The sequence below is a fragment of the Ursus arctos genome, unplaced genomic scaffold (genome assembly GCF_023065955.2).
Source record: "Ursus arctos isolate Adak ecotype North America unplaced genomic scaffold, UrsArc2.0 scaffold_10, whole genome shotgun sequence".
Lineage (NCBI taxonomy): Eukaryota > Metazoa > Chordata > Mammalia > Carnivora > Ursidae > Ursus > Ursus arctos.
In genome coordinates this window covers 11,691,333-11,718,306 of record NW_026622764.1, presented here as the reverse complement: position 1 = coordinate 11,718,306, position 26,974 = coordinate 11,691,333, and the positions used below count along the sequence as shown (strand labels likewise).

Genomic DNA, 26,974 nt, shown 5'->3' with positions numbered 1-26,974 from the left:
AACTTCAGGGGTCTGCAGTATCATTGAAGACCACATCTTTTCTTCCAACATCAAATCATGACATATATTCAAACCATGTGCTCCATCTAGTGGATTAATGGAAGATCCTCAGGATGAGGGAAATGCACATTTTTAATACTGCTCAATTCACACTACCCTGAAGCATTCATTTGCAGGAGTCAAAGCTGAACTCATTCCAACTGGTTAAAACTGAACCAAATCTTCTCCCTCCCCCTGCCCCAGTTTTCTTCAACGTAAGTCAGTGAGGTGGGTCATCTCACTGGTAATCAAGGTAAAAGCTCTCAGTGGGCACACGCCCACCAAATGTAACTGAGACCGGACTCTGAAGCTCATGGACATTCCATAGCCTCTTGATATTACTGCAGTTACGAATCCTCATCCTAAGTCCAAGAGCAGGCCTTCCTCTCAAAGAACAAGATGTGGTAGGAAAAACCCAGGCTCAGAAGTCAGCCAACATCCCTGGTCCTGCCAAGTTTCTGAATGTTGCAACTTGAAGTAAAGTCATCTAACCGCCTCGGTTCTTTGTCTGTAAAATATGGATAATAATATATCCCTAACTAGGTGCAGTGAGGATGAGGAGAGGTGACCAGTGAAAAGCACCTCACCTACTTCCTGGAGGACCAGAGCACTTAGTAAATGCCAGAGACAGACAGGTGGATCTAAGTAGGCTCGCTCCTCCAATTTATGGGTCCATTCTCTCCTTTTCTTCACCTCCAAATTTCTATTTTTAAAAAGGTAATGAAATGGCAAACAGAGTTGCTAGAAGATATGGAACACATAATAATAATAAGGAAGAGGCGAGGAACTGTATGACTAGAACACAGGTGATACAGGTAGATACCAGGAGCTGAGGAATAACAAGAAGGCAGGCCCCTTATTAACCAGACTAATGTGTTTGGATTTCATCCAACAGTCAATGGGGAGCCACCAGACTATCTTTCCTCGACCCCAGTCTGTCGCTTTCCCACACTGCTCCAAAACCTGAAGTCAATCCACTTCCCAAAGAATGAAGTAGAATGCTCTTAGCAAGGTGGGTTTCTGACTTCTGCCTCAGCTTCATAATCTGTATGACAAATTTCAGGTATGTGCTCACCACAACATGTTTCAGTGCTGAAGAAAGATCAAATTCAATGACATCAATTATGAACCTTTGTTGTGTTATAATTCTCAACCTCCCAGTTTTGAGTGAGCATATTTAATATTAGTGGTAAACACCCTCAACTCCAATTAAACTATTAACTGTAACCTTACACAAAATATGAATGAGCACTGTCAGACTGCTGATTGCCTCCCTCACTCTGGTATCTATCCTCCCCTGTCAATATAATAATAGCAGTATTTGTGAGCTTATGACCACCCAGCCAAAAACTACCTTTCTCAGCCTCTCTTGCAGGGAGCTATGGCTACATGACCAGGTTCTGGCTAATGGGATATAGGTAGAAGTGATGTGTACAACTTTTTAAAAGATTTTATTTATTTATTTATTTATTTATTTATTTATTTATTTATTTATTTAAGAGAAAAAGAGAGAGGAACAGAGGGAGATGGAGAGAAAGAATCCCAAGCAGACTCCCCACTAAGCACAGAGCCCAACATGGGAGCTCGATCTTACAACCCTGAGATCATGACCTGAGCCGAAATCAAGAGCCGGACACTTAACAAACTGAGCCGCCCAGGTGCCCTGTGATGTGTACACCTTGAAAGTCATGCACTTAAATGGGAAGAGTATACCGTCCCTTACCATCACCTCTTCCTGCTGACCAGAATACGGACAAATTAGCAGAAGCTGGAGTACCTATCTAACACTACAAGAAGAAAGATCATGTGGAAGATAGCAAAACAACCAGAGAGAAGGAGCCTGGAGTCCCAAAATGGTAGAGTCATCAATCAAGATGGCACTGTTTATATTTGCACTATTATGTAAAAGAGAACTTAATTTCTAACCTTTACAAGCCACTGTTTTTTGATCTTTGTTAAAGTTAAGTCCTAACTAATACTTAAAGCAACTACAAACCTTAAAACATTTGTCTATTCAGTGAATATTTATTGGGGACCTACTATGTGCCAAGCATATTATGGACTCTAGAAATAAACAACTGATAATAAGATTCAGTTCCTGCCCTCTGAGAGCTCATACTCGGATGGGCTTTTTAAGACTTTGAACTATAGAATTAAAAGAAGACGACAATGTGAATGTACTTAATGCCACCAAACTATATACTTAAACAATGTACTTTTTTTTTTTACTTTTTTTTAAAATATAGTAATCTCTGCACCCAATGTGGGGCTCAAACTCTTGACCCCAAGATCTCATGCTCTAATGACTGAGCCAGCAAGGCACCCCACTTAAACAATGTTTAAACAGTAAACTTTACGTATACTTTACCACGATAAAAAAAGTTACAAAAAAGAAAACTGCAAAAAAACAAAATTATAACTCAGTGATTTAAGATCTTCAAGTCATATATCTGATAAAAAATTTTATCCAGATATATAACTTTCAAAACTCAATAATAAGAAAAAAATTAAAAATAGACAAAAGATATGAACAAACACTTCCCCAAAAAAGATATACAGGGACACCTCAGTGGCTCAGTCAGTTCAGTGTCTGCCTTTGGCTGAGGTCATGATCCCAGGGTCCTGGGATCAAGCCCCACATCGGGCTCCCTGCTCAGAGGGGAGTCTGCTTCTCCCTCTCCCTCCCCCCACTCATGCTCTTTTATCTCTCACTCACTCTCTCTCTCAAATAAAAATATTAAAATAACAGATATACAAAAGGCAGATGCTCGACTTTGTTAGCAATCTGCAAAAATTATTTTAAAGATAAATGAGATACCTATACACACTAGAATGGTTAAGATCAAAGACAGACCTATACCAAGTATTGACATGGATGTGGAGGAAAGGAACTCTAATACAAAGATAGGCTGTCGAGGGAATGTAAAATGGTACAATCACCTTAGAAAATATATTGGCAGTTTCTTAAAAGTAAACATTCCCCAACCATATGACCCCAACCATTCTACTGCTATGATATTTACCCAAGAGAAATTGAAACATGCATCCGTACAAAAGCTTATACACAAAATTCATGGCAATTTTATCTGTAATAACCAAAGACTGGAAACAACCCAAATGTCCAGCGAACTGATAGATGGATGGATAAATCATAGTATATCCACATAATCAAATGTTACTTAATAAAAAGGAATGAATTATTGATATACACAACATATACAAATTACAAAATAATTATGTGAATGAAAGATGCTAGAGCAAAAACGTTTGTGACATATGATTGCATTTTTATAAAAACTAATTTATAGAAACAGAAAGCAGATCTGCAATTATGTAGGGCTGAGGAAGGAATGAGAGGGACGGGTTACAGAAGGACACGAGGAGACTTCTGGGGGTGATGGATATGCTCATTATCTTGAATGTAGTGATGATTTGACAGATGTCAAAACTTACCCTATTTTACATTTCAAATATGTGTAGTTTAATGTATATCAATTTTCCTCAATAAAGCTATTTAAGGGGGAAAAGTCTTTATGGTAACATTTTCACACAAAGACTCAAATGTATGCTCTCTTATTAGCTTCAATCAATCCAATTCAGACTTTGCTCTAAAGTTATCAAAATACCTGGTATTACTAACTATGAAGCTGAAGAACTGATGTTATGCCACTTTTAACTCAAAACAAAACTGACTTCTGAGAAAAGGGAAGAACATGCATTGCACACTCTCTGGCCTTTGAAAAGTAAGAGGATTTCAGTTTTCCCACGTGCCATTTTTGGCTTCTCCCATGGGAAAGCACATTTACACTCAAGCCTGTGCATGTGTATATTCTTCAAAGGCAGATTAAAAAAGGAAAGCGTAAGTAGTACCTAGAAATTATTGAGCATTAATAGAGAACCAAAGTTCTCCTAATTCCCCCATGAGAACTGCTCAAAACGCAATGAAAGACTCACAAATACAGTATCTACTGGATATCTTGGAAGCTACACACATTTGGTACATGACGATTACTATTTCATACCATCCTCTGAATGACCTAAAACATAAAAATAATTTCACTTTTTAATCCATTCAATTTAGATCTACTTAAAGTAAAAATCTGTGCTATTGAATTTGCTTTATCTAGCATGAAGTACTAAAACCTTTCAGGAAACATCTTTTATAGATTAATTTTAATGCATTATTTTTAAAAACAACATCTGTTTGGACCATAGATCCAGTAAATAATGTATTATTTAAAAAACAACTGTTTGAGCAGATCTAGTGAATAATAGATTTTACTTTTTGAAGTTAAAAAATTTATCATTTTGTATAATAATAATTATGTTAATAGGGGCGCCTGGGTGGCACAGCGGTTAGGCGTCTGCCTTCGGCTCAGGGCGTGATCCCAGCGTTATGGGATCAAGCCCCACATCGGGCTCCTCCACTGGGAGCCTGCTTCTTCCTCTCCCGCCCCCCCACCCCCTGCTTGAGTTCCCTCTCTCACTGGCTGTCTCTATCTCTGTCAGATAAATAAATAAATAAATAAATCTTTAAGTAATTACGTTAATAAACTCTCCAATATATAAGACAGGATCTTAAACGTCTTAACACTCCAGCTCACAAAATAAGCCCTATAATTTATGGGTGTTAAAATGCCTGTACGATCTAACTTTTAAATGACATTATTGTCAACCATGACTCATGGGAAGAAAAAAAATGTTTTTCATTTCTTAACACTTGGGAGTTGTTTCATTTTTAATTACTAAAATAAAATAAAACCCCACTCTCAAATGAAACTGTGGGAAAATGTTACAAAGAAGAAACCTTAATAGAAAGTAATACATGTAATACTTTAATTGAATCCTGATAATAATAACAAGGCATAGCAGCTAGTCTGCAAAATGATGCCATTTGGTTAGCATTCTTTCAACAAGCACTATGCTTGGTGGAGAAAATTTAGTGGAGAAGTAATTCAATCCCACAAGAGTTTCTGTCTAGCAGAGAAGTTTTCTACAAGAGGGGAGGACCAGCCCATTCCTAGAAACAGACTCTAAGTGTTTCCTCCTCCATACTCACTCAATTATCAGCACAGCAACACCGTTAAGGAGGCTGAGTACCATTATCCTTTGACTGCAAATTCCTGCCTGGACTGCCTTGTGGGAGGTAGAGTTTTCAGACAGTATTGAGAGGGTGCTCAAATTCAGAGTGGCCCTGGACTCAGACAGCCCTGGCTTAAAGAGTTCCAGCCACACGTCTTAGTGGCACGTAACCCTGAACAAGTTGCTTAGCCCCTCAAAGGCTTGGTTTTCCCACCTGCTAATGGGAGACAATAATACTACCTCCCTTTGGCATAGTGAGTACTCAACTGACACTCGTTACTACTATAGAGTACCGTCCAGATCACAGTCTGCAGGAGGGACATCTGAAGTATTGCTGGGTCTTGAGGAGAAATTGTTTTTTAGATGGCACTTTCTGGGAAACCAAAGATATCATAGTTGGAAATACATACATTTCATAAAAATGTATACACGGTGATTATGTAAATAAAGTGTTCTGCTTCAAAATTCAACCCAAATACTGTACCATAAATTCAGTGACAGCATGAAGCATTCATGGATCCCGAGATTTCAAGTAGTCATTCACATTTGTGGAGAGCTCTTTCTCTGCTCCAGACTCCAGAGAGAGGATACAGGGAGGAAAAGGGAAAACCTGCTCTAGCCCTAACGGAGCCCATGATGACACGGGGTGAGGAGATGAGAAGAAGGACACAACTCAGAAGAGAATGTACTGACCAACCCCTTCCGGCCCCGCTGCTCCTTCCAGGAGTGCCCCTGCCACCGCCCCACAAGCCATCACTGCATGAGACAATCTTCCCTAAGCCAGCAGTGTAACACTAGATGGCTTTACTCCTCTAAGGCTAACTAGAATGGAAACTGGTTTGGGAACCCACACAAATGTCTGTCCACAGACTTGGTTTTCCTGTTCTCAGGCATTCAATTCACACCCAAGGTGGGCCCTGCAGAACCCTCTGCCCACAGGCACCTAAGTGCCATCAGGCAACAGTGTGGGGCTGTTAGGTGGCAGTGGGTGAGGGGTGGGTATAAGCCCCTTAGGGCTGCTATAACAAAGGACCACAGACAGGATGGCTTACACAACAGAAATTACTATCTCACAGTCCTGGAGGCTGAAAGTCCGAGATCAAGGTGTTAGCAGGGTTGGCTTCTTCCAAGGCCTCACTCCTCAGCATGTACGCGGCCATCTTCTCCCTGTGTCGTCACACGGTCTTCCTTCTGTGTGTCTGTGTCCTGATCTCTTCTTGTAAAGACACCCATCGTATTAGATTACGGCCCACCACCATGCCCCCATTTTAATTTCATTACTTCCTTAAAGACCCTGTGTCCAAGTACAGTCACATTCTGAGGTTCTAGGACTTAGGACTTCCAAATATGGATTTGGGATGGGGGTGGAGATACATCTTAGCCCATATCAGGGAGGACTGGGCATCTGCAGCCAGGGAATCTCTGAAAGAAGTACAAGGAGGCATGAAGGTTTTTAAGCAGGACATCAGGCAAAAATAAGCCACTTTCTCCCACTCTGCTGGAGAGAATGCACACTGGTAAGCAGACGCATTTTCCCCTGGTTTCTTTATATTCTTCTGTAAGTTTCAAATGTTCTACAATAAACTAAGAATGAACTTCTTTGATGTCTAAAAAGCATCATTCCCCTGAGTTGGACACCTAGTGCAGGCCATGAGGTGCCCCAGTACACTTTCTAATCATCAGGATACGGATGGAGAGTATAATGGGTTGAATGATATCCCCCAAAAAGATATATCCATGCCCTATCCCCCAAAACTTATAAAAAGGGTCCCTGCTAACATAATGAAGGATACTGAGATGAGATCATTCTGGGCTACCCAGGAGGATGCTTAATCCAATAACAAGTGTCCTTATAAAAGGCAGAAGACAAGAGACACAGACCCAGAGGGGGAAGGCTATGTGAAGACAGAGGCAGAGACTATTGTTTTCAGCCACCACACTTGTGACACTTTGTTACGGCAACTCTAAGAAACAAATACAGAGACCAATATGATTAATACAGGAAAATCTGTGGTTGTAAGAATTTTCTGGTAACCTTTTATTGGCCTCCTACAGTCAGGCACCTTTTTCTCTGTTGTAGCCAATAATTCTTTTTTTTTTTTTTCAGCTAAGACAGAAGAGATGATTTATTGTACACGTTACATTCAGCCACAAATGAAAACAGAACGAGCCCCGCAAGTCACAGGTCCAGGGCAAATGACCAAAAGGGACTGTTTCGGTATGAGGAAGGCAGGTCTCTCAAAGGTGGTCACTGCGATCAGACGGCGATAGATGTCCTAGAGCCACTGAATCAAGCTCTAGAAAGTAGGTGTGCAGTCCAACAATTTGTACCAGAATCCCTGGCCCCCAGCTTTTCTTATTTCTGTTCCTGTGGCTTCCAAGGGTGCACAAGCCAGTGGTTTACTTGGATCTTGGCCCCATCTTTCTTCTTTCACGCTTCAGCCTGTGCCTTCACTGCTTTCTCCACTTGGCTCTCATGGCGCAGAGGTTCCCAAGAAGATGGCGCAGAGCCAATAATTCTAACAAACTGCCAAGACAGGTGTTATCTCCATTCTACAAATACTCAGAAATGCACCAAAAGCTAACCTGCTAGAGATCGCGCAGCAAGAGGCAGTGGAGAAGAACTTCGTGGCCCGGACTCCACTACCGGTGGTCTTTTTCCTATATCGCCATGCCTTCCATCCAAAAAATGTGTTAAGTTTTGCACACTGCCCAGTCTCCTCCTCCTGCATATCAGCTACTCACCCCCTAAGTCCTGCTGGGCAGTGATGTTTCCCAGACTTCTAGATCCCCTGTCAAATGAGGAAGGAACCTGGAAGTATTTTTAAACTTTGACTGAAATATGTTAACACCGATGAGTTACTACTCCCCAAGCGTTTACATTTTTAGACATTTTACTTTCAACTGTGGAACAGAAAACTCTGTCACTGTTATATAAATGGACCAAAGATGGCCTCCATACACTGACCGTTAGGTAGGTTATTTCTTCACTGAAGGCCGAGACCAGTTAGCTAAAAAGCCCACACGCACAAAACTCAAATTTTTACACATCCAATTAGATAACACAAATTACATTTTTAAAAAAATTTTAAATAGTATAAGCAAGCAGATTTTTAGCCCTTTAGCCTGTTTTACATACCCCATGAACCTCACCTGATACTGAAAAGATAGGGTCTTATAATTCTGAGGCTGTACGCTGCTAGGCCCTTTGGAGCTCTCTGCAGCTAAGCAACATCACCTAGACACCTGAGCCCTCTCCAGGCCCCCTCCCCACAGGGAGTCCCCTGCCCTCCTCCCTCTCCGAATAGCAGTCCCTTTGCTCTAAGCTTCTGGCTAGTCTCTTAAAAATCTCTTCCAAGTGCCATCCAATACAGTCTGTGTGTTACTACTGTCTCTCTTGGTTGCACCTTTCCCTAATTCCTTCAAATCCCCTACTATCACCTCAACAGGTCTTCTAGGCAAAAGAACGAACCTGAGGAAGAAATCATCCTGTCTTTGTCTTGCCTTGGAAATCAAACTTCCCTTAGAGCTGGCCCTGAGCACAACCCACCCTCGGTTACAGGTGCCTGGGGTGTGCGGCCTTGGCAGGGGCGTATACCCATCGCTCTGCCCTAGACCTCTGAGGGGTCTCCCTCCAGGCCCCCCTGCCCCTGCCCCAGCAATCCTACACAGGCTCTCTTCTCCCTAAGTATAGAAGGGTCATCTGTCCTGTTTCTCTACAGTCTCATGTCCTGAGATGTCAGCCCCTCTAGCTTTCCATCACTTACGACAAACAACATGGACACATGGGACTCAGAGACCCTTTCAGGTATGTGGGGGAGAGAGGGAGGCTGCCACACAGGTACACGAACAGGACCCGAGAACATGATGAGGCAGAGAAGCAGAGTTGCCAAGGACTGTCTCTATTCCTTATCCACCAGGAGTGCGGAGGGAGAGCACAGGGTACCCCAGAGGGAACTGGGGGTTTCAGGTAGGCAGTGGTAATAATGGAGAACTGACTTATCGGAATCATCTTGTCCATATGCCCCCTGACACTCAGCTCAAGCCCACTCTGAAGCCCTCCAAGACCACACACAGCAGAATTCAGTGTTTGCTCACCCCTGCCCCACCAGCCTCGGTACATGCCACTACCGCACCCTGCACAGCACAGGGGTGACCACCCCTCTACCCCACACAGCACTGGTCACCACCCCTCCACCCCACACAGCACTGGTGTCACCACCCCTCCACCCCACACAGCACTAGTGTCACCACCCTCCACCCCGCACAGCTCTGGTGGCACCACCCCTCCACCCCGCACACAGCACTGGTGTCACCACCCCTCCACCCCACACAGCACTGGGGTCACCACCCTCCACCCCGCACAGCTCTGGTGGCACCACCCCTCCACCCCACACACAGCACTGGTGTCACCACCCCTCTACCCTACACAGCACTGGTGTCACCACCCCTCTACAGAGCAGGGGAGAGCACACGGGACACTGCCTGGCACCAGAGGCCACTAGTAAATGTTTGCTGAATGCATGAAGGTGAGCACTTACTTATCATTTACAGTTAATTACTGTATAACCCATTGTGATTCTTATTTATATGACAAATTAACTCTGCTATAAAGTTATCTACGAACAACAACTCAGGAAGGCTCAGTTGGGGTTTACTGGTCACAAAGCAAGTTCAACAGCTCCTGCAACATTGCTGAACATTCACAAGTAGAAAGCCGGGGCCAACCCTGCTTGTTCACTGCCCCGAGTTTTATTAAACAAATTGACCTTGAACACAGACACGGAAAGCAACAAGTGGCCGGCCCTCCTGCAAGCGTTCTGCTGCAATCGCTGACTCAAGAAACAAGAACCCCGCAGGCAACTCAGCGGCAGGCTGTGGGCCTTACTCACATTCCCTCCGCAGCCAGCAGGATGCCTGGTATACAGCAGGACATCAATAAATGCTTACTATGAGGTTTCCTGCAGCAGCAGATGCTTCCTATAGCTGTGATGTTTCCACCTCTAGAGAAGACAAACGTCCCCTCACCTGGCTGAGGGCTCCAGTGGACCCACACCACTAGGACCACCATGTGGTGACAACTGGAAAGGAACAATACAGCATTATTTACAAAAACCAGGATTACTTCCTACTTCCTTATTTAAAAGTAATACAGAATTACTACTCACTGATTCTTTATTAAAGTGTAAATTTTGTCACCAAAAAAAAAAAAAAAAAAGATGCTGATGATGATTTTGGAAATCTAAAACCTTAGGACAAAAAGCAACTGAGTTAATTTAAAAGACACCCACTTTGGGCTGCCTTAGAAATCACTTCCATATTGACTATGGGCTGAAGACAAGAGCCATCATTTCCCTCAAACTGTAACACAGTTTTTAAAACGATGGGTGTAAGTAAAACTAAAAGAGCTATCACCTGATTATAAACACAGCTGCTTACATCACACACACACTACTTTATTTCTGCCTATGCTTTCCAGGGACAGGATGGGATTCTACCACACTGAGAATAAAGGAGAGAAACTCCCACCCTAATTCCAGCCCATAAAAATATCTACCCAACAACCATTTAGTAGCACCCGGGTAGAGAGACATTCTGCAAGAGATGCCACACTACGTTAATCGGCATTTTAAAAACACTAACAGAAAACCAGAAAATATCCAAAGCAGACAGAAAAGACAGGAACTCCTGCTCTGACACTGGCCATGCCCAGACTCAGACCCGAGCAGGAGAGGGGTGCTCACAGCAGGTTTTGCAAGCCCCATACTCTGAGTGAGTAGGAGGATCCTGACCTCTAGGGCCACACACATTACATAACTAAAGGCTCAGCCTCCTCACTCACCCCATCAGAGATTAAGAGAGGAAGTAGTTTGTTGGTTTTGAGGTTTTCAAAAGGAGGAAGGACTTTACACCCAGTGTCCTAAACCCCTTTGCTCTACACGCTGAAAACAGCAATTAAAATGTTGCTCAACTTTCCGGTCTGGTCCTGGCAGCTAACATCCCATAGGACTTACTCAGTTATTAAGAGACGTACCCGACAGGCAAGCCTGACAGGCAAGCTGAGGACCCACAAAGGGGTGGGGGTGTTGGGGTCCTAGAGAGCCACTCTGAGTCCCCGCTGTGTTAAATACCTTGCCCGTATTTCATATGCACCCTCGAAACCTGTTTTATTCAAACTCAGATATGCATATCTGCCTCTGAATCCACCATTTACTTTTTTCTAATTCTTATATCCAACTCCTGACCCCTAGCTCTCCCAAAGTATCCCCAGAAATATCTCACGCATGCAATGGTGCTGCAAAATGTTAACTCTGGATGTCTCTTAAAGGCTCCTCCTTAAGGTTCTGCTTCAAGTGAAAATCCATCTTGAAATTTCCTCTCCCACAGGGTGAATATGAAGAGAGAGCTAACGCTGGATGAGTCAATGTTTAATCTCTTATATCCCTAGTAATTAACAAAAAAAAAAATGTTTGCTTAAAATAATGTCAAAGAGCCACTGAAATCTGCCATTCTTGGTGGCTGTGTTGTACTCCTATGTAGGGGGCCAAATAAATAACACAAACCAAGCCTATCAGTAAACTTTTCTCAACAGTAAAATTTCTCAAAATGATGTGCTAGTTCAGGCACTTTCCAGTTGACCTTGGAAGTAAAGTATGGCCTACCAACCCCCCAAAAAGTATACATCCTTGAACTCCATTCAAGTCAATTACTGCACCAGAGCTCCCTGGATGGGGCAGAGAGCCGCCAGACTGAGAAATATGGGGCTGGATGAATGCCCCTGCCAGCCAAACACTCAGGTTTCAAATGAGCTTTTCTGTTTCTGTCAAGCCCTGGAATTAGACAACAAGAATTAGGGAATTATTTTTCTACTTTTAAACTTTTCCGGTTTGGTTCTTTTGTTGCATTTTCACTCCTGAGGTACTGCCTTAATGTAATCAAGCCAAAAATTAAATATGAACTCCACAGTCACATGTGTTCTCAGAATCAGTGGCTCTAAGACGCACCAGCCTTAAGTGACGGCCTTTCCTGCAAATTGTCCCTGGACACAAAGTCAGTATTTTGCTCTGCCTTCCTCTTCCTCACCTATTCGGAATTCAGTTCCTGCTTTTCTGTATAGCAGAGCTTCTACTAGGCAAATGATTGGCTCTGACATAAATTTCTAACCCGGCAAGGCCCCCGGTCCTGGGGCAGCACCAGGGGCCACAATGGTAGCCAAAGTGTTAATCCAAAGCTGATGCTCAATATCAATGCTCACAGATAATTTATTCCATTGTGCTTCAAGGCTGGGAAGATACGTGTACCACGTTAAAAATGATTCATCATTGTCCATTTCTTAGTTTACTGTTTTGTTTTGTTTTTTTCACAGTTCAAAGCTCTGGCATGATTTTCACCAAACTGAGTTTTGGAGAAAGAAGAAAATGTGGAGTCAGCCTGTGGGCTTCTCTAAATTCATCCTTCACTCCCACTGCTCAATGTCCACCACTCTGCTACTATCATGGTCTCTACTATGGAAAAAAAAGATAAGACAGATTTTTTAATAATGTGTGTTTTGTGTTTATCAAAGTAATACATGCACATAACTAAATATATAAGTATAACCAAAGACCTTTAAATGAAAAACAAACGTAGCCTGGCTCACCCTACTCCACGCCCAGCGTTGCTCCTCAGCGGCAAATCCTTTCCGTGATTTTGGTGTTTCTCCTGGTTGCTCCCTCTGTATCCCTAATATATAGAGTTCCTAAATTTAGCCTTTCTAAACACTTTTAATCAACTTTATGCTATGAGAGATGAGGACAGCACATAAACAACACTCCCAACCTCACAATGCCACTATTTTTAAGTCTCCCTAATTATCTGTTTAAGTAATAACACTTATTATTCCATCACTGACAGCTTCTCATGACTTCCCACTTTGTAAGGTAAAGATGTCAGTACCAAAAAGAGAAATTCCAGTCACTGAAATTCAGCTTTGCCACTGATATCAGCTGATGAATGAATGAGAAGGAAGTTAAAAATGTATCTTGGCATTATATGGACTTCAATCGATCACTCTCTCCTCTGGTTCCAAATGGCAGTGTAATCAATGGCTATTCTCACTCTATTGTCTCATTACTTAAGGATTTTGGAGGTGAAGACCACATGAGAAGCAAAAATACATCAACAGTAACATTGAGTTCACCTAAATATGTTTACTATACTTCCAAACTTACATACCCTACCCACCCCCTCATTTTCCAACCCCAGAGTAGCTAAAGGGAGACAGCAGGTGACAAAGGCTTCCCATCAAAGCAGAGGCCGGCTTGGCCAGCCTAGAACTTCAGAAAGCTTGATGTAGCTATGGAGTAACGACATACTAGAAAAAGATTTGAGTTGAGGGGGCCAATTAAAGGCTATTGATGTAACAGATAAATTTTTGAAGGCATGACACATATTACATGGTCAGGCAATGATCCCCAACACATAAAATTGAATTCATTAGGAACTTACTGATCTTTCAAGACAACCAATGCTGTAGACACTCTCCTAGGGGAACATCACACCTAAAAACACAACCAACAGTTATGGTATAGATGGAAAAAAAATTGTGATCCAATATATGAATATATTAAATAACTTATGAAGCTTTCAAAGTTTATAGAAGACATTTAAGTTTCCAAACATAAGATGACACCTGACTACATGTTGGATCCTGTCTAAAATTTCAAACACTAGACAGCAAGTAAAAACAAACCCGAAATTGAAACACACATGGAATGTGTAGTTTATATATGTCACAAAGCAGAAGATAAAACTTCAGTAATGCTTTAATTATAAACCAGTACCTACAGTTCATCCCACATTTCAAGGGCTATAGGAGAAAAATAAACAAAACAGCTTCATTTGGGGTGATACGCCAATAGAATTATCTGAGACCAGAAACCTGAATCACTGACAAATAGTACGATCTTGAATGACTGCCTTATTCTCCTGTCCCCTTCAATCAACATTTCCTAAGCACCCTGCGTTCAAAGAAAACAGAAATGGGAATAATAAAGGCAGTCCAACAGAGACGTGACCCGGCTACAGAACAGAGTCTTTCACCATCGACATATTCACCGTTTACCTGCAATGACCTCCCTACTCAAACAAAAATGATCCTAAGCTGCTAAGGATGACCTACAAAGTACATAAAAATGCTCTCAGCCAACAAATAAAAACTATGTTTCCACTGTAGAGATAAAGAACATGTTTCACTGCTCTAGGGGGCTAAAAAAAAAAAAGTAGGAACTCACAATCTACTGAACTTCCTTCATCATACATTTGCCCACAAAAACACAAGAACCACAGGAAATACCTCATAGGAAAGAGAAACGAGCTGGCTTTTTGAAAACGAAGAAATTCAAGGAGCAACAGAAGCCAAACTGATATTCAGCCAAGGTACCATTCCTGTTTAAAGATTCAAAACATTCTTAATAACCATAAGGCATTAGCTCTTGGCATCTCAGCGTGGCTGTTTTCTCACTGGGAATGCCTGAACACCAGCAGAACTAGGACTAATACGGGGGGTTATGGGCACAAACCCACCAGACCCCAGCCCGTGCAGAAACAGCAAGGGCCCCGCAGGGGTAGCAGAGACACACCAAGGGAAGGCGCGCACACTGTCTAGCACCAGCATCCTCTCTCCCACAGGGACCCCCACCCGGGCCTACCACCCACATGCGCATGAAGCAGGATGGAAGAATCTCGCATGCAACACATGCCAGCACTCGGCTTACTTGACTCCTTGAAGGAATCATAATCAACATGCAAAATATTCTCTCCTAAGATAGTTCCAAGCACCAATTTCTCCATTCAGCCTCTTGCCACAATCACCAAGGAAGAAAGAGTACAGGTTTTATCATAATTTTTTTTAACTCAAAAGGCCTTTGCTTTTCATTCTGAAGGCTGTTCAAGAAACTGTATTATTATACCATACTGACAACCACCTATAATATACTGTGTTTAAGAGGCTTCCTAAATTCAGTGCCTCCCATGTGTCCGAGCTTAAACCAGGTATTAGATACACAGCATCTTTCGCCATCCAGGCTGAAGTATAAAATCAGGGACAGATAAAAGGTACTCTGGATCATTGCTGATCCATTCTTGCCAGAAACAACTGTCCGGCTCGTGAACTTCCCAAGCTTCCTGCTAACTCGGCCGTCAACCTGAGCCACACGGTGAAACTCGTAAAGCTCCTCTCCTACTCTGTGCTCTTTCCCTCTTTTACTCCCCACCTGATTTGGAGGCAAGTCATCTCCTAACAAATTGAGCTAGAAAATCTCACAGAAAAACTAATCCGCATTAAGGTATCAGTGAATTAAAATATAATTGCTCCGAGAGACATATGCTCAACAAAGACGACCGCAGGAATACAGGTACTTAACCCAACCAAATGAATTACGATTTTTCAGGTCTTGGTAAGGATTACCTGGTGGGGTGAGGTCTTTCCCATCACTTCTTCAATCAAAACCCTTCCACGACCCTGTTTCTTGGTTGTCTCCAGGAGCCCCATTCCTAATTAGCCCTGAAAATGCTACCTCTGAGCAGCCCCTCTCTGCCACCCCCCTACATGGATTCTGACTCTTGACATCATCACCACTCCCCTGCCCTGCCTCCACTTTCCTACTATCCTTCCCTGTTGAAATCAGTCAAGCATTATGTTGATAATAACTTAACCCACATAGGTTAAAGGACTTTTTTAAATGAAAAAAGTAAAAATTTACACACCTATAAAACATGCAGAGTTAAGAAGAAAAATTCTGTCATTCATACATTGTTCAAAACTTCAGCAATGGGTTCTATAATTTCTCATAAGTCAAAAAGAGAGGAAAAAACCCTAGCAACTCTGATACATATTTCCAAAATAACACATTATGCTTTTAAGAAAAAATTCAGAATATAAATTTAGTTATTCAAATTCAATTGAACTGAATGTAATTGCATGAATTTATTTAAATTGTTTTCAAAGATATTCTTTCTATAAGCCCCCTGAACCAAGAAAGTCACCTGGTTTTATTTAAGGTCAATGGTAAGAATTTTTCTGGGAGAAACAGAAACCTCTGTAACTCAGTTATACGTACAAAGGAATAAAGAAATAAAGACAGGGTCCTGGTTTCAGTAACTGCTAGAGGATTCTGCTTCCTGCCAGGGCCCAGAGTTGGGATCAGTTACTGTAATGAAGAAACCTCCGACTGTTACCTGGTCCCCAGTGATAGATAGCACAAGCTGCGGCCTGCGCCCATCAGATAGCACAGACTCAAAGAGTTATCCAACAAGGACAGCATAGTACAGGCCCTCCATGTGCACTCACCCACCTTCCCACTCCCAAGAAAACACCAGGTGGTTTGGGGTACACAGTTAATTCTTCATTGAAAAAACACACAACAGATGGGGGCTGTGAGAGTTTAAACAGCACATCTCAAAGAGGATTATCTGCCCTAACACATTAAGCAAGAAAGGGAGAATCACAGAGAAGCCTAAGTCAAAATCTGGGGTGAATTTCTATATAGATCAATGTCACCTTTTTCCTTTTCCACCATAAAAGATGCTGCAATGCTTTGCCACGTGTGGAAGGATCTGACTCTTCTGGTGGTTTGGTCTGAAATCTAGTTCATTGGGATTATCCGGTCTATTTATAAACCCAATGGCTGCAAACTTACAAATATAAGTGCTCTCACCTAGAAAAAAGAAGCCTCAGTTCTAGGGTAATTATAATGTAGAAATGTCCCTCTCCATTCTCTGAGACCTTTAATCTTTCTCTGGGTTAACTTCCAACCTAGCTGAAAATTGAGAGAAGGTGGGCCCACACAGCCCACTATCACCTAGAGCTCTAGGCCAAGACAGGTGAACCCAGAATCTTACTACATCCTGAAAACCGGACACAGACACTGAGCTCACAATAGCAGAAATGATGCAAATCATGATGAAGCAGGTTTTACTGAACTGGAGAAACAACACAAACGCACACAAAACAGTTAAGTTCCTAACTCTGACAAATGAGGTTTTTTCATTTATTGGTTTGTTGAACAGGGTTTGAGGGCACCTAAGAGAGAAGTCACAGGCATGGGATAACATCACATTACTTTTATTGCTATTGTTTTGCCTCAGGCATTAAGCACTGTAGTTTGATAAAAACCACTCCTCTTTTTATCTTTGCTACTTATGTTCTCTCTCCTTTGCTGGGAAAGTGGTACGTTGGTACCACTCACAGACAACAACCAAAGACACCACCATCTTGAAGTTAAGGGATGAGGCTGAAGGAGAGAAGAGGGAAAGAGCAAACCATCTTGCATCTGAGCTTGCCTTTACTAAGAGCCCTTTCTAAAACCAATATTCCACAGAAAAGACAAAAAGGATGGTCTCAGAATTATACAAAGCCTTCTCCATTTACGGTCCCAACTGAAGTTTCCATTCATCCATTTTACAGACCGAGAAACTAAATCACAGTTATGACTTGCCATTACAAAGTAGGGAGAGAAAGATTCTCATCATTTTTTTAAAAAGCACCTGCTATGAAAATTTCTCTCTCTCTCTCTCTCTCTCTCTCTCTTTTTAATAGAGAGGGAGAGGGGAGGAGCAGAAGGAGAGCGAGAAAGAGAATCTTTTTTTTCTTTTTTTTTCTTTTTTTTCTTATGATATGTTAGTCACCATACAGTACATCATCAGTTTTTGATGTAGTGTTCCATGATTCGTTGTTCGCATATAACACCCAGTGCTCCATTCAATACGTGCCCTCCTTAACACTCTTCATCAGGCTAGCCCATCCCCCCACCCCCTCCCCTCTAAAACCCTCAGTTTGTTTCCCGGAGCCCCTAGTGGAGAGAGAGAATCTTAAGCAAACTCCACACCCAGCACTGAGTCCAACGTGAGGCTTGATCTCACAACCCTGAGATCATGACCTGAGCCGAAATCAAGGGCTGGATGCTCAACCAACTGAGCCACCCCAGTGGACCTTTGCTATGAAAATGTCTTGAAGGAACATTTGAATGAATGAATGAATTAATTAATTAATGGCCCGTCACTCCACACTTGGGAGTTCAGTGGCTTACCTGAGTCTGTTTAACTTACACAAAAAACATGTGAAGAGTTAAAGAGGAACTGCCACTTCTAGGTATACCCAAAGGAACAGAAAGCCAGGACTTGAACAGATACTTGTACACCCATGCTCACTGCGGCATTATTCACAAGAGCCAAAAGGTGGAACGACCCAAGAGACCACTGACAAATGAATGGGGGAAAATGTGGTCTATCAGCCATTTTAAAAAAGAATGAAATTTGGATACATGCTACAACATAAATGAACCTTAAAAACATTATGCTTAAATGACAGAAGTCAGAAACAAAAGGCCATATACATATGATTCCAGTTATTAGGAGCTACCTAAAATGGGGAAATTCATAAATACAGAAAGTAGAACAGGGTTACTGGGGGCGGGGAAGTAGGATGGGGGGCTTACTAGTTAATGGGTATAGAGTTTCTGTCTGGAGTAATGAAAAATTGTAGAAATGGATAGTAATAATGATTGTACAATATAATGGGTGCAATTAATACCACTTAAGTTTACACTCAAAAATTGTTTAAATAGGGGCGCCTGGGTGGCACAGCAGTTAAGCGTCTGCCTTCGGCTCAGGGCATGATCCCAGCGTTCTGGGATCGAGCCCCACATCAGGCTCCTCCGCTGGGAGCCTGCTTCTTCCTCTCCCACTCCCCCTGCTTGTGTTTCCTCTCTCGCTGGCTGTCTCTCTCTCTGTCAAATAAATAAATAAAATCTTTTTAAAAAATTGTTTAAATATCCTTGAAAAATTAAAAACAGAACTACCGCATGATCCAACAATTTTACTTCTGTGTATATACCCAAAAGAACTGAAAGCAGGGACTTGAAAATATATTTGTACATCCATGTCCATAGCAGCATTATTCACAACAGCCAAAAGCAGCAACCCAAGTGTCTGACTAATGAATGAATAAACAAAATGTGGTATATACATATAACGGAATATGATTCAGCCTGAAAAAGGAAGGAAGGAAATTTTGACACCTGCTACAACATGGATGGACCTTGAAGATGTTATGCTGAATAAGCCAGACACAAAGGGGCAAATACTATATGATTTTACCTATGTGAGTTACCTACAAAAGCCAAATTTATAGAGACAGAAAGTAGAATAGTGGTTGCCCAGGGGTTGGGAAGAATGGGGAGTTACTGTTTAATAGGAACAGAGGTTCAGTTCTGCAGGATGAAAGAGTTTTGTGGATGGATGGTGGTGACGGTGTGCAACAACTTAATGTCAATGAACTGCACACTTCACGGCTAAGATAGCAAATTTTATGTTTTACGTATTTTACTACAATTTTTACAAATTTAAAAAATGGTCAAAACAGTAAATTTTGTGTTACATATATTTTACTACAACTTTTAAAAACTAATACCAAAAACTATTGAATTGTACACTTTAAATAGGTGAATTGCATGGCATGTGCATTATACCTCAATTAAGCCCTGAAAGAAAAACAAGTGGAGGAAAGAGGGCCAGCACCCTCTGGCTACCTGCAAGCTGTCACCCTTGCTGCAAAGCCAGCTGCCCCACTCACCCACTCCTGGATGCCTCACCTTCCTCCCTATTCCAGACCCCAGGCCACAAACAGCAAGGAGAAAAGAAGCACCATGACACTCCCTCCACAATCTCTCCACTTATTTCTACAGCCTGGCACACAGAGGAAGAACGAGAAATGGCTTACGGAATGAGAGGGAAAAACTGAACTTGATGAATATGGTAATTGCATTCGATGAGTTACCAGGTTCTCACCAGCACTGCCCTGAGAGTTTCAAAGGATACACCATTAAATACTGCTCAATGTAAGTACACAAACACGAGAGAGAGTAGAAGAAGGCCGAGAAGTATGTAGAACTTCGGAATAGGGAAGAAATCATACCTAGTTCATGCTTTTTCCATGTGCTTTCAGGAAGATGATCAATAATAATCCACCCTAACGTCAATAACTGGAGTATCTGGGTAAAGGGTATGGGATTTCCTGGTTCTATTCTTGCCTCTGTAAGTTTGAAACTCAATAAAAGCTCTAGAAACAGAATAGGAAAAAATTATTAATTTGCCCTCTGTGTGGGGGTAGGAGTCCTTCCACTGAAGACCATCATTAAAGGAGCTTTCTAGAAACTTCCAATAGCAAAATCTGTGTCCCCATGTAGAAAGAAGCAGGAAAACGGGACTCCCTGTGAGGAATCTGAAAGAAGAGGAAACTCTATGTGGCGAGGAGATGGAATGTTTGTTTGGGCTGGGATGCTCCAGTGACGAAAGGAGACTGCAGGCCATGCTGCACCTGGTGCAGAGAGCTAGCTGGGGCTTCTCGGTGCAGTTAGATAAACGCCAGGGATAAGAGAAGCCTGGAAAGCACTCTGTCAGCTGTGGCCAGTAGAAACAGAGCAGAGCAGGAAAAGAAGCACAAGGAATTTGGATTTGGGTTTTATGGGAAAACTATATGCAATTATAGGTGACATAAATAATGTGATTAATTATAGTAATTACCACTATGTACATAGTCCTTAGCTTTTCTCCAGGCTTCCAACAGGACCGCCTAGTAAAAAGCCTATACAGCCTCTGTCCAGCATTAAATTAAGACAGATAGCAGATACAGCTCGTAACAGACGCTAGAAGTTTGCAGAGACTAGACCCAGGATCTGAGGCCTATTGTAAATTCCTAGCCCAAGGCATCTGGGCTTTTTCCGAAATAAGCCAAACTTTCCAAAAGCACTGTCAGAAGCAAGTATCAGCTACACTAGCATCACAGGGACATGGAATTTTAACAAAGTGCCTTTGTAGCTGCATGAAACAGAACCTAGTCTGGTTATTGTATTCCGTACCAAACACTTTGAAGACGACAAATTTAAATTCCAGACGATCTTCTTCCATTTAGTGAATACAGCGTCTCCCTAGAAATAGTTGGGTTTTTTTTTTTTCTGATAAAGTTAATGCTAAATATATTTGGGGGTAATTTTTAGAATATACATGTAAAAAACACTTCTGAAAATGCAATTGTGAGATATGTTCTGCCACACACACTAACAAAAAGCAGTTCAGCTTCGCTGGGCAGCCAATTACCGTATTTTCGGCATTGTTTTGACACAAATGGTGCCAACGAAGTTGTTTCTGAGCTTGTCTTTTAAAACAATAACTCTTAAGGGAAAACATCATCAAAGCAAGATTTAAATACTAAATATTCGAATGTATTATAAAGATACCATAATATCCTTATAAAAGATAGCTAATATTATTTTGTACATTATTAACTCTGGGGGAAAAAAGATGTTATGTCTATAATGATTCAATTAGGTGTGGCTCAGGCTTTCAATGAATAAAACCAGCTCTTAGTGGCCCAGAACAAAGAAATGAGCAATCCAAATGTTATTTCTGAATGGATTTGTGTTTTGGGGTAACAAACTTGCCTCCTTGAGCTGTTTTTCTAAGTTAAAATAAACTTTACTGAGTAAAGGCTGAAAGGCCGCCCAGGCCCATTCTTCTCTGGAGCCAAGAAGCATCCCTCGCTCTGACAAAAGGGGGTGGCCCCCTGGTGCCACAGGTACAGTGTGGGACTCCCAAAAGCCACATTCCTGCAATGACCCAAAGCCCTGGCCACAAATGAGGGTTCTAAGGACAAACATCAGACCCAACCCAGATGCCCACCCTGGGGACTTTAGTGCTGGGTCTAAGAGAAGGACCAGTCTCTTGCCAGGTAGCTGCACTCTCTGAGTGCTATTTCCCACCACGCAGACTGGGAGCAAAAACAAAAACCAAAAAAACAAAAAACCTCAATCTCCAGGTAGAGGGGACCCAAAAACTAAAGGAAAGCAGAGGTAAGGGAGAGATTCTTGAAGGCTAGGAAACCGTGCGATACCCCCAACAGCATCCTGCCCTTGGGCTCTGGGGGACACCCTGCATCCTTACAATACATTCCCCCTTTTTACCTAAACTACCTGAATTGAGTTTCTGTCACTTACAACCCACACTCCAAATTAATACACAGAATTTCTACCATTCATACCAAAGAAGTGGTCTCAAAATTTGAGGAGTTGATGGGGTGCCTGGGTGGCTCAGTTGGTAAGGTGTCGGACTCCTGACTTCAGCTCAGAGCATGATCTCAGGGTTGTGAGATCGAACCCTGCATCTCGGGCTCCCCGCTCAGCGGGAAGTCTGCTTAGGATTCTCTCTCTCCCTCTCTCTCTGCCCCTCCCCGCCCCCTAAAAAATATATATATATAAGGAGTTGACACACTGGCTCTGAAATCTTACAGCACAAAAGGGATAACCATGGAACAAAGAAAAAAATGATATTTTTAAATCCTAATTTTTAAACACGCAGGTAGGGGAAAGTCCTGGCTGAGCTGGATGATGGCTTTCATTTCACCTCGGATTTCTTTACTAGGCCACTGACTCACAGTCAGTTTTGCATTTAGGGGACTTCCACATCTCGCTGGTTGCACAATATTCCCCCAAATAAAAGAATAATAGTTATTTGAACACCTAAATGTGTCCATAACACCAAGAGGCTGCCTTTAATAAAGAAAAAGCAACCGCAACTTCCAAAGGTTAAAAGTGCAAATTGTAAATTTAAAAGTGGAACAGCTTCAAAGCTCTTTGAAACAATAACTAAACCCTCCTTAAAGTGCAGTGGTTTCAAAAACACAGATAAGCAGACTGGGAGTTGCACACTGGCTAACAACACACTCACAGATCGCAGGCACTCTACTTACACAGTAAACTAACCGACACGCATTTAACTGAGTTTGAAGATAGTATCATTCACACTGATTTTTCTTATATTGATAATACACCGTAATTTATTGCACTGAAAACTGCTGAGACCAGATTTACAACTCTAAGAGAACTGAGTAACTTTTATTAGACAGTTTTTCAAAACGCAAAAGAATGTGCCAAAATCTGGGGGGAGGGGGTCTATCACTTCCAAGTATTTACACATCATCTCTCTCAAAACTGTATACGACTCACAAACCAAGAAAAATATGAAATGCCCCAACTTCAAAAATCTGTCCATACCAATTCAGACCTGTAACAGTCCTTGATATCTTCACAGAGGTACAGTGCAGGCCACGGAGCAGAGCACTGGGCTCTGCTAAGTCAAGTAAAGAACCAGATAAGACATCTGCTCATGTCAACAGCACCAGGACCCCCGGCCCTGACACAGCATCTCCCCTCCCCACCCAGCTCCACTTGTCCCACAGGCCTAGGCCATTCACAGAGGGTGCCCCACACGCTTCAGCCAAACACTCCCCAGTGGAGGCTCTGGAAGCACTAAGTGTGCTTCAACAGGGCTGAGGAACGCGGCAGAGCCAAGGGAAATATGCTGGGTGGCAGCTCAAGGGGCTCCACCCCTGGAAGAACCCATGGGCCACATGTGGCAACCTCACGCCAGCCCTGCTCTGGAGACATGTCTCCACCATCCATGGCCTTTACCGAAGGCCATTTTGTTGGTAAACCCAAAGCACACTTTCCATCTCTTACCTTACCTCCCAGAAGCAACTCCCCGCTTTGAAACCCTCTTCCTTTGGCTTCCCTGAGACCCCCTGGCCTCCTGGATGCCTCTTACCTCTCTGGTCTAAAGGTCTGGATACCTGTGAGATCTCCTCTTCCACTACTGGGCCTGTAAATAACGATGGGGTCACTTCTCATCTCTGCCATATCCTCTCCCCAGGGAATCGCAGCCACTCCCAGTTTCCAGGCACGTCCAAAAAAGCCTCAAATGTCACGTAGGTCCACCATGACCAGAGATTCTAACTCAATTTGTCTGAAGTGAAGCCCAAGAATTTATATTTTTAACAAGAACTCTGAGTATCTAGATTTCTGAGCTCTATCAACTTGACACCTCCGCGTGCCTGGTCCGGGGACATCTCAGAGGGTCAGGCTGTAAGCATAAAGCATACTGAGGTCACCCTTCTTGCCTATCCTGTTCGCTCTTCCACCCACAGCTTCAGTTGGGCATGCAGGCATCGTCCTCAATTCCTCATCTCATCAATCACCAAACCCCACTGTGTTTTGTATTTTGAACTTTCTACTTCCTATCACTCCCACTGTCATTTCCATAGTTTAAACTACTAGTCTCTCACATGTATTATTCTAACAGCCTCTCAATGGGATCCCTGCTTCTGGTCTTGTCCTTTTTAAGCCACTTTACCTACCTTCCCCTCATCTTCAAAAAAAATATTCTTCCAAAATCATCTTCCAAAAACACAGATCCAACCATGTCCACCACCCTGTTTAAAATCCTTTAGAGACTCCCAACCAACCTCAGGATAACATTCACATTTTTTTTTACTGTTATACTAAGATGTAATTCACATACCACAAAATTCCTTTAAAGTGTACAATTTGGAGATGCTAATATATCCACAGGATTGTGCAACCACTGTAACAATCTAATCTTCATTCCAAAAAGATAACCCGTAGCCATTAACAGTCACTCTCCTTTCCCCCTCTCCCCAGTCCCTAGTGACCACTATTTTCTGTCCCTGTGGATTTACCTATTCTGGACATTTCCAAAAAAAATGGAATCAAACAATATGTGGCCTTCTGTGTCCGGCTTCTTCCACTTAGCATGTTTTCAAGGTTCATCCATGTTAAGGGGATGTATCAGTACTTCACTTCTTTTTATGGCTAAAGAACATTCCACTGTATGAATATATACTACATTTTCTGTATCCAATCATCAGTTATGGACATTTGGGTTCTCTGTTTTGGGGCCATTATCCATCACGCCCCTATGAACATCCATTGTGATATCTAATTGTATGTGTCAAATTGACTAGATCACCGGATGCCCAGATATTTGGCTAAATATTACATCTGGGTGTGTCTGCGAGAGAGTTTCTGGATAAAATTAGCATCTGAATCAGTGGACTCAACAAAGCAGTTCACCCTGCCCAACTTGGGTGGTCATCATCCAATTCACTGAAGGCCTGAATAAGACAAAAAGGCAAAGGAAGGAAGAATCTGGTCCTTCCTGCCTGATTTCTTAAGCTGGGACATCAGTCTTCCTCTGCCCTGGGTGCCCCTGGTTCTCAGGTTTTCAGACTAAGACTGGAATCTACACTATTGGCTCCCCTGGTTCTCAGGCCTTCGGACTTGGACTGAATTATACCACTGGCTTTCCTGGGTCTCCAGCCTACCAATGGCAGAATGTGAGACTTTTCAGCCTCCATAATTGTGTGAAACAATTCCTTATAATAAATCTCCTTTGGGGGCACCTGGGTGGCTCAGTCAGCTAAGCGTCTGCCTTCGGGTTGGGTCATGATCTCAAGGTCCTGGAATCGAGCCCCACTTCAGCTCCCTACTCCATGGGGAGCTTGCTTCTCCCTCTCCATCTGCCACTCCCCCTGCTCGTGCTTGCTCTCTCTGTCAAATAAGTAAGTAAAATCTTTAAAAAAAAAAAATCTCCTTTGGTTCTGCTTCTCTGGAGAACCCTCAGTAATACATCCATGTAAAAATTTTTGTGTGGACATATGTTCTCAATTTGCTTAGCTATATACCTACAAGTGGAACGGCTGGGTCACAGAGTAACTCCATATTTAGCATTTTGAAGACCTGCCAAAAAGGTGTTCAAAGAAAAAAAAAAAAAAAAACACTTTTCCACACTGCACCATTTTACATTCCCACCAGCAATGTAGAAGGGCTCAAATCTCTCCACATCCTCACCGTCATGACAACAACAGAGAAGTCTTATTGCCTGCCTTTATGTTTTAGCCATTCTAGTGTGTGTGAAGTGGTATCTCACTGTGGTTTTGAATTACATTTCCCTGAGCAGATTTCTACTGTTGATCAGATCCATTTGTATATTTCCTTTAAGGAAATGTTTGATCCTTTGCTCATTTTTTAACCAAGTTGTCTTTTGAGACAACAACATACATTCTAGATGCAAGTCCCTTACCAGACACATGACTTGAAAATCGTTTCTCTCATTTTGTGTGTTACCTTTTCACTTTCTTCATTATGTCCTTTGAAACACAAAAGTTTTCATTTTCATAATATCCAATTTATCTATTTTTTTCTTTTGTTGCTTGTGCTTTTCATGTCATATACAAGAATGTCTAAGGTCATAGAGATTTACGACCTATGTTCTTTTTCAAAGGGTTTTGTAGTTTTAAGCCTTAACATTTAATTTAAGTCTACGATCAATTGTAAGTTAGTTTTTACATATGGCATGATATAAAGATCCAACGTCATTCTTTTGCATACAGATACCCAACTGTCCCAACACTATATGTTAAAAAGACTATTCTATCTCCTTTGAATGGTCTTGGTGCTCTTGTTGAAAAATCAATGGACTATAAATGTATGAATTTATTTCTAGACTCTCAATTCTAGCCCATTGATATACACATCTATCCTATGCCAGTATCACACTATTTTGATTCCTGTAGCTCTATCAGAAGTTTTAAAAACAGCAAGTGTAAGTCCTCCAACTTCATGCTTCTTTTTTCAAGATTATTTTTGCTATTCTGGGTTCCTTGCATTTCCATATGAATTTTAGGAACAGCTTGTCAATACCTGCAGAAAAGGATGCTAGGATTTTGACAGAAATTGTGTTAAATCTATAGACAGATTTGAGGACTTTTGCCATCTTAACAATATTAAGTCTCCCAACCCATGAACATTGGATCCTTCCATTTATCTAGTATTCTTTAACAATTTTTTGATAGACAAATCTTACAATTTTTTTGTTGAATTTGTTTCTAAGTATTTACTCTTTTTCATGCTGTTATAAAATGGAGTTGTTTTCTTAATTTCATTTTTGGTTTGTTCACTGCTAG

At 42.0% G+C, this 26,974-nt stretch overlaps 1 protein-coding gene and 1 long non-coding RNA gene across 15 annotated transcripts in view; both read right to left on the bottom strand.

Annotated features, from left to right (window-relative positions):
• The window catches only part of DOCK9 (dedicator of cytokinesis 9), a 278,727-nt gene that overhangs the window by 230,610 nt on the left and 21,143 nt on the right, over positions 1 to 26,974 (bottom strand). The window lies entirely within an intron of this gene.
• LOC130542808 (uncharacterized) lies at positions 12,000 to 15,921 on the bottom strand. The gene is made up of 2 exons (XR_008957652.1): positions 13,609 to 15,921; positions 12,000 to 12,843 (listed from the first exon to the last, which is right to left on the bottom strand). It is a non-coding gene; the product is annotated as an uncharacterized LOC130542808 (long non-coding RNA).